Source organism: Cupressus sempervirens, chromosome 4, assembly GCF_028749045.1.
Source record: "Cupressus sempervirens isolate cs-2001-9-10 chromosome 4, ASM2874904v1, whole genome shotgun sequence".
Taxonomy (NCBI): Eukaryota; Viridiplantae; Streptophyta; class Pinopsida; order Cupressales; family Cupressaceae; genus Cupressus; species Cupressus sempervirens.
The window spans coordinates 871,861,419-871,869,872 of NC_143121.1; positions in this window are offsets into that span (position 1 = coordinate 871,861,419).

Sequence of the window (8,454 nt, forward strand, 5' to 3'; positions counted from 1 at the left end):
CTTTGTATAGTTTCATTCGGGAGCATTCACCATTGTTGCAGAGTTGGATTGTACATTCTATATAGGCCAGTGGGATGTGTTGATGGTATTTATTGTGTTAGCAATTTGATTTGTCCACTTTACTTGGGTTTTGATGTTCTAAGAGTTTGTGTCTCGTGGGTTTCTGATTGTGGAAGTTGTGCTTTTGGAGTTTGGTTGAGTTGTAATTGTCAGTTGGATTATGGATTCCTCTTGGTTATATTGCAGAGGATATTTTAGGAGCCTATGTTAATTGACAATAGTATAGTTCATGACTACATCTGGGATCCAGGCAGATTGATTGGTTTATTGTTCAGCCATTGCTTGAGGACAAGAAATATTTGGAAGGGAAGGACTTGTCATGTCCCCTTTTCAAATAATTAAAAATAATAATCTTTGCTAAGGTAGGTAGGCCCAAAAAGGTGAAGTTTCAAAAAAAAGAGATAATATTTGGAAGCTAATGGACTAATAAATGAAAATTATTATTAAAATATATTTTATTAACCCCTCTTAGATGTGAGTTAGGGTTATGCCCTCTTTTAAGGGGTTTGGAGGCATTTTGGGCTCATTCCAGAACTTGATTTTTTCTCATTTCTTTGTTATTCTTCAGAGGCTGCCAAACCTGTGGAGAAGGAGACCCAATAATGGGATTTTGAAGGTTTCTAGAAAGGCTAAGGATGGGAGTTTGAAGCTATTCCATGTGCATGCTCATGCAGAGTTTGCCTTTGTGTTGAACAGTGCAGATTTGTGATTTTTCGGGTGTGTTTTTTGTAAGAGTTTGGTGTTTCCAGTTGAGTATTTCAAACCTTTAGATGTTAAAATAGAGCTTAATATATTTATTTTTTTGTGATTATACTTCTGTGATAGATTATTAGTTTTTTTGTGGTGTTTCCGGGCTATTCTATGTTGTTTTTGGGAGCCCGATGAGCATTGTTTGTATCCTTCATTTGGGAGCTGTTGTGTAAATGTTATATAGATCTGAAAATGTCATTTTGTAGGCTGTTATGCTGCTGAAATTTATATAAAAATTTCCACTTTCAAATTTACTAATAATATGTGAAGCTGTGAAGTTTTTGGCACTATTTTCGGTATACCCAATTTGGGGTTTATTGAGAAATTGGTGGATCTTTGAAAGATTGGTTGTTTGAACTTAAAGATCTAATTAGAGGCTTGAAATATCATATAAAATTAGAAAAGGGACATTTTAGCATGACAAGAAATGATTGGTTGATAATCATGTGATTCCTCACTTGACTTCCTATCCTCCTCTAATATGGGCTCTTCCTCTTCTTCCTCACTTGGACCTTCAATATAGACCAATTTCTTTTCACTACATTTATGTCCTCAACTATATTTTCTATCACAATTGAAACATAGTCCTTTTGCTCTTTTCTCCTCAATTTTTTGTGGATTCAACCTAGTAGGTTGACAAAGATAAGGTTTTGAATAACCTTTTTCTCTTGTCACATTAGCCCTTTTCTTTCTAGGAATCAAGAAATTCTCCTCTACTGTGTGTGCATACCTCATGTTGAATGTGATCCTTGAGACCACCCAAGAATAAAGCATTCAATTTATCCTCTATAATTGTATCCACTCTTAAGGATAGATTTTGGAATTTTTGAATATGATCCTTAACTGATCCTTTTTCTTGAAGCTTAGTAAGTTGGCTAAAGAAGTTTTCTATCACACTATTGCTATATTGTGCTTGGAGTTCTTCTATAAAAATTGACTATGATACGATGAGACCCTTTTTCCTCCTATGAGTACAAAACTAGTGATACCAAATGAATTGATCTAATTCTAGATATAAGGAAGGTATTGTGACTTTTTGTCCATATGGGGTTTGATGTACCTCAAAAAAGTTCTCCATTTGATTTATCCATGTTAGAGGATCCTTTCCATTGAAATTGTGCATATCCAACTTTGGAAAAAAATTCCTAAGTCCCATAGGAGTATTAAAATTTGTGTCATTATTAGTTGACTTGAAGGTTTCACCTTGATTGCTTGACAACTCATTCCCTGTTTCATTCATATAGGTGCTTAACATGCTTCGTATGTCTGATATATCTTGTCATATGTCAACACATATCCCTCTTAACCTCTTCCTTGAACTTACTTATTTCCTCATTGGGATTACTATCCTTTGTTGTTTCCCAATCTTGAGCAGAAGATTTCCCTGGTGTGGTATCATTCTTTTTGCCTCTTATTGGAGGCCCTATCATGATGGAAACCAATATTTTTGAAATAAATCACACAAATGGAATATATTTTCATTGATTTATTTATTTATTTATTTATTTATTACTTTAACCTACTAGGGCCAAGATACCCTTACTCATAAAAAAATCTTTAAAAATGGCAGATTTGTTGCCTTGAAAGTGAATTTTCCTAATTTTATAATAACTTGCTTATTTTTTCTTCAATTTCTCCAAGCTTTGAAATGTAGGCTCCTCTACTATGTATTCAAAAATGTAATACAATTTATACTCCAATTTAGCAAGATGTGAGAGATATGTAGATCTTAGTTAATTGTGTAGAAATAGTAATTCTGCAATAATTTTCTCAAATTTGCTCCAATTCCTTCAAATTTTGTACTATATCTTCTTTAATATAGTATTCAAAAATCATTTAAAAATCTTTGAAAAAATTGTTAAAATCTTAAAGTTATGCTCTTCCCAAAATTGCCCCAATGTTGAGAATTTTTTTTGCCTCTATGGTGCCAAGATCATGCTCTAATACCACTTGTAATGAAATAACTTGCACAATAGAAGAAATATTATGAAATATTATATAAATACTTGATAATAACTAAGATTAATAGGACACTTTGAGGGGGCAACCTCCAAATATCTCCAATGAGAACACACTTCACAATATGATCTTGAAATAAGACTCACAACCTCCTATATATACCTAATTATGCTTAGGTTGAATAGACACAACCCTACATAACACCTAGGCAAACCTACCGACCTAAATAATAATATAATAATGATAACATGACTAAATTAAGGATTAACATAGCCACAAGTAGACTATTCATAACCCTATATACACCAATATTAAGGGCGTAGCATTCTCCTATTGATAAGTTTTGATAATGGTAGAGAACTAATTATCTTAGTTGTTGATGAGAATCAATAGACATTATTGTTTAGCTTAGGGACATAAAGATAAGATATGGCTGTAATGAAAGAAATGTCATAATTTGTGTTTCCTTTATGCCTTTTCATTCTAATTTTGTTCAAAGGAAAGCTCGTCAATGCTAATAGAAAAAAATAATGCACTTTCTAAGAGTTTACAAGAACTATTAGGTTAGAAGTAAGAACATGGTGTTGAAACAGTATAGAAAGTGCTTGACATGAGAGGTCCTCAAGTGAGGGTGTTGACCAATCTTGAAAACTTGAATGCTGAAATAAAATCTATAAGGATCAAACACATATTCTAGAGTTACAACACAATGTGAAGTTGATTTTAGATATTGTAGAGGAAGATATTCAAAAGTTTGATAAAATTTAAGGCATGAGATAGAGTCTATGGAAATATACCAGAAGGAGAAGGAGTGACCTCAGAAAGAGATTGCATTGCAAAAACAATAGCTAGACAATATAGAGGATATTATGGGAGCACTGGATAGAATCTTGGAAAGTGTTGCGGTAGGTACTTGTTACCTATTTTTCCCCCCACAAAAATTTGAATTCAAATACTTGACCCACCCAATGGTCAGTTCCCATCTTTAGTATTATTTAAATTCCCTAGAAATACAAAATAAAATTATTAAACCTTATGATATTTCTTTCCGCTGGCCTGCAGCTTTCCCCACCATTGGATCTTCTTAAGATCTACGAATGTTGCTTACTTGCTATGAAAAGTTGTGAGGTTATTTCCCATAACAAGATAGCAACCATCAAAATTTTGCTGCAGTACTGAAAAATGAAGTTCGGCATCGATTTTGATGACCCGTAGGAGCTCGCTAAATCACTATCGAGAAATTTGTGTTTCTCACCATTAGCAACATAGTGCCTTGATGGAAAGTAATCTTAAAAAAACTTTTTTAGAAGATGGGTCCCAGACAATGCTCTGTCAAATATCAGTTATAAATTTTTGGCATACAATGGAATCTAGTGGGGTACACATATACACTGGGAAAAGTGACAGCACCGAAGGTTGCTATCTCGCTATCAAGAAACTTGTTCTTCTCGCCATTAGCAACATAGCACCCATCCGGTAAATAAACACATGGTGGGACCTCAAACGACATGGAAAGGTGACTAGGATGAAAGTAATGTTTTGGTTTGTTGCCAGAAGTGCATATTCTTTTGCGTCATCAGTGCCCTAGACCCACGCCCATTCATAAAGCATGTCAATGATCCCGATCATCAGATCATCTCAGATCAATAGTCCTTGCTATCTTTCTATGGAAAGTTGCAAGATGTTTAGTCTATGCGACATAGTGAGTATGGGACCCACCACTCTTTAGGGTACTTTGTGCAATTTCTCTACCCTTGATTTTATCTTAGATCTATGATCATAGCTATCTCGCTATGGTGAGTTGCACGAGGGTTACGAACAGTGACATAGCGATAAGGGACCCACCATATTTCTCTTAAGTAATGTATCAATTTCTTCCACATGATCAATGAGAATCTACAATGGTCGCTATCTCACTATGGCAAGGAGCTCACTTTTTATGTATAGCGAGATAGTGATTCAGCGGCACATGTCCTTGCAGGCCTGGGGAGATAACATTGTAGTTGGCATTAATAGTTAGAGGCTGGCAATTGGGAGACTGCCATTGTTAGGGTTTTGAGGAGGTGGCACAGTCAGTTATAAAGATGTGGTCAAACTCAAGAGGACCTTGTGGGTGGAAAAATGAAATAAAATAATTGGTCCACATGGCCCATTCTGGTTGCAGTATTCTGTTGACTACTATTTTTGGCTAATTCATGAGCTAGAAACAGAGGAGAATCAGGTTTTCCTGCTTGATTTGATCCCTGTGATCAATTCCAACCACTCTCGAATGAATGTTGAACTTATTGAACAAAGGAAAACACTTTGCCACCTCAGTTCATCCACTTACTTGGTCAAAATGGTTTAATGGTGTTGTTCCTGTCAGGGCCCTGTTTCAACAAATATCAAGTTTCATAACTGAATCTGTACCCAGATCAGATTTTTTCCAAATCTTTATCAAGACTTACTGGTAGTGGTTGTGGAGTAACTTTAGTTAGAAAATATCCTAGTTATGCCTAAGCTATAAAGGAAATTTTTTTAGATTTTGTGTTGGTTGACTCTTCTCTGACTTCTCTGATATTGCTTTGCAATTTCACTATAAATTCCCTTTGTCTCTGAATTGTATGACATTTTACCTTATCTCCTTCAGCCATTGATGTAAAGTGCAAGAACTATTTGCCTCTCATTGGTGTATTGTGAATATCTACAATCTTGCATGATTATATCTCTTTTGGCCTATGAATGATATATAAGTGAATCCTCTCTTTCCTTGTGTCATTCATTTGGGTTTTTTGATCTGCATGTTATTGTTAGATTAAAGCAAGTCTGGATGTGTATATCTTTTTGTGTCATGATGGTTCAATAGTGCATGTATGGGCAGAGATTGGTTTGAACACTCTATTTTGGTGCATCACCCCCTTAGGTTAGAGTAGGTAGATTTGCTCTTCATGCATTCCTTCTCCCTTTTCCTCTCCAAGAGTAGTTAGGTGCACCCTGATAGTAAAGGAAGCCGGCCTTCTCTAGAGACTCAACCTCATAGTTTAAGTCCCATAGCTTGGAGGTTATTTCCATGTTTCACAAAGTTGTCCTTAGGTAAAAACTTTGGATAAGGGTGCAAACCTTTGTGACAATAATTTTTGGCATGCCTGATGGGACAATATTCAAAAAATTTCAAGTCCACTAGTGTCAAAAGGAAGATTTCAAGATTAATACTGAGGAGATAGTACTAGCTTCAGTGTTCAAGCCTTCAAGTACTTGGTGACTCTGAGCTTCAAATACATCAGGTTCCAGACCAAAGTTGCAGTAATTCATGCCCAAATCTGAAACAAGGGCATCTTCTAGAGGTAAATTTAGTACCAAGAGCTTTCATTTTCAATTCCTAGAAGAAGGAAGACTAGAGTATCTTTATCACCAATTAGGAGTGCAATAGTAACAAATACACCTGCAAGATCTATCTCTACTCCTCCTATTGTTAGATCTCAGCCTAGATTTCCATCAACACATATCAATAAATCACTTGTCTATATGACACAGCCTAGAGCCCATACTTTTGCCACCTTTAATGGTGGGAGTCCTCTTTTATTGGCCCAAAGACATGACATACCAATAGCTGCACTCAAAATTATACCAAAATTTATTGGTGAAACTTTTATCTCTCACTCGAAACACATTCAAGAAGTTGCAAATATCTGTAATATCCATGGTATTACAGAGGATGATGTTGCAGTTAGGCTTCTAGCCTCATCCTTGAAAGGAAAAGCATTACAATGGTATAGAGGTTTGGCTCATGGTTCTATAGTAGATTGGGATGGATTAGGAGCAGGACTATGTAAACACTTTGAGAAAAAAAGTGACCATTTGTCACTTTTGGAATAGTTGACTACTATAAAAAGAGCCCCCCATGAATGTATGATTGATTTAAACTATAGATTTCAAAAGACATGGGATAGAATACCTACTTCAGTAAAGCCTACCCCTAGTAATGCCTTCTTGCATTACCTCAGAGCTTTTAACAGTGACATTGCCACTACAATCCAAACTATGGGAGGAGATACCTTACCTAATGCTTATGACATAGCAATAAAGTTAGAAAACATCCTAATACAAGGAGGTAAGCTAGCTCCAAGGCCTCCTATGCCCTTCTTCCCTGATGTTCCAAATCACCAACCAGAATAGCTCCTCTTCCCACAACTTCCACATCACAATCCCTTGCTCTAGTCCCTCAAGCTTCCACATCTTCAAATGGAATAGATGAAATCAAGGAAATTATTCAATCTATGATGTTGAGCATAGATAAGATATTTTAGGGCCAAGAGAAGAAGTTGGAGGATAGCTTCTCTGTGATGCAGAAAGTGAGCAACAAAGTGGTAACTTTAGAGAGATAGCAAGCTCAAGGTAGTAAGGCTCATCAATTGTAATATCAAACTTAGAACAATGGTAGGCCTCCAAATCATAACTATGGGAACAATTGTTTTGATCAGAATAAGAAAAATAGCCATGCTTCAACCTCAAGTGTAAACCAAAGTAGGGCCATAGTCCCTCAAAATAACAAGTCACAAGATCAAGATTTGTGTCCCTCTTGTAACTACTCCTACGCTTGTTGCATGTGTCAGAAGGTTGAATCTTATTTGGCTTTGACCATCTAAGAGCCTACAGTAGGACAATCATATAAGGAGGTCCAATTTAAAGATGCCTTATATATGCAAGGACAAGGTGATTTCTCCTTTATGAATCATCAAGTGGAGGAACATTGTAATGTAAACTAGGATTCCATTGCTCACAACACTAGGAGAAAAAGAAGAGCTATTGAAGATGGTACCCCTCCTCCTCCCAATCAGGCCTTAACTTCAAATGTAATACCTCATGAGCAAGTAGTAAATGATCAATCAGATACCTCTTAGTAGCAAAGGTGAAATAATGGCAGAAAAGATGTAAGCGATCCTCAAGTTGTTCCATCTCAACCTCCTACAAATGTAGCTCCCAAGGCTTCTACCAAAGTATCTACTAGGACATTCAGTGTGGTAGAACAAATGAAGAAGAAAAATGTGAATATTTTCATGTGGGATGATGTTGCTACTATACCCATGCAAAAGAGGTTGTTGCAGCAAGAACTAGAAAGTATTGAACCAAAGGATCAGCCACCCAGCATGGAAAGTGCCACAAGCTTAGTACAGCCATCAAGGGAGGAAGAAACAAATAAAAAGGTTAGACTACCTCCATTTTATGTTTCTCTAATTATAGGGGATAAACTAATCCACAATTGCATGATTGATTCAAGGGCTAGTAGTTCAGTGATGCCTAGGTGTGTTACTAATGCTTTGGGAATGAAATATGAGCCTATTGTTAGGGATGTATTACAGTTGGATGGTAGTACTGTCAAGACTATAGGGATCCTTAGGAATGTGGAGATGGCCCTACATGCATGCCCTGGTTGTACTGTAACTCAAGATATATCTGTTGCTGAAGTCAAGCCACATTTTTCCATCTGTCTGTCAAGAGACTTCACTGCCCAAATAGGTGGTTACATATCTTCTGATTGGTCATATATGTCCTTTAGAACAAGATATGGGGCCAAAGCTTCAATAAAAGTAGAGCCTCTAGCTCTCCATCCTATTGAACCCTACACTCCTAATCTCATTAGCATGAACTGCACTATCCTAGAAATGGATGAGAATGACATAATGAATGAGCCTACCACTTCCCTAG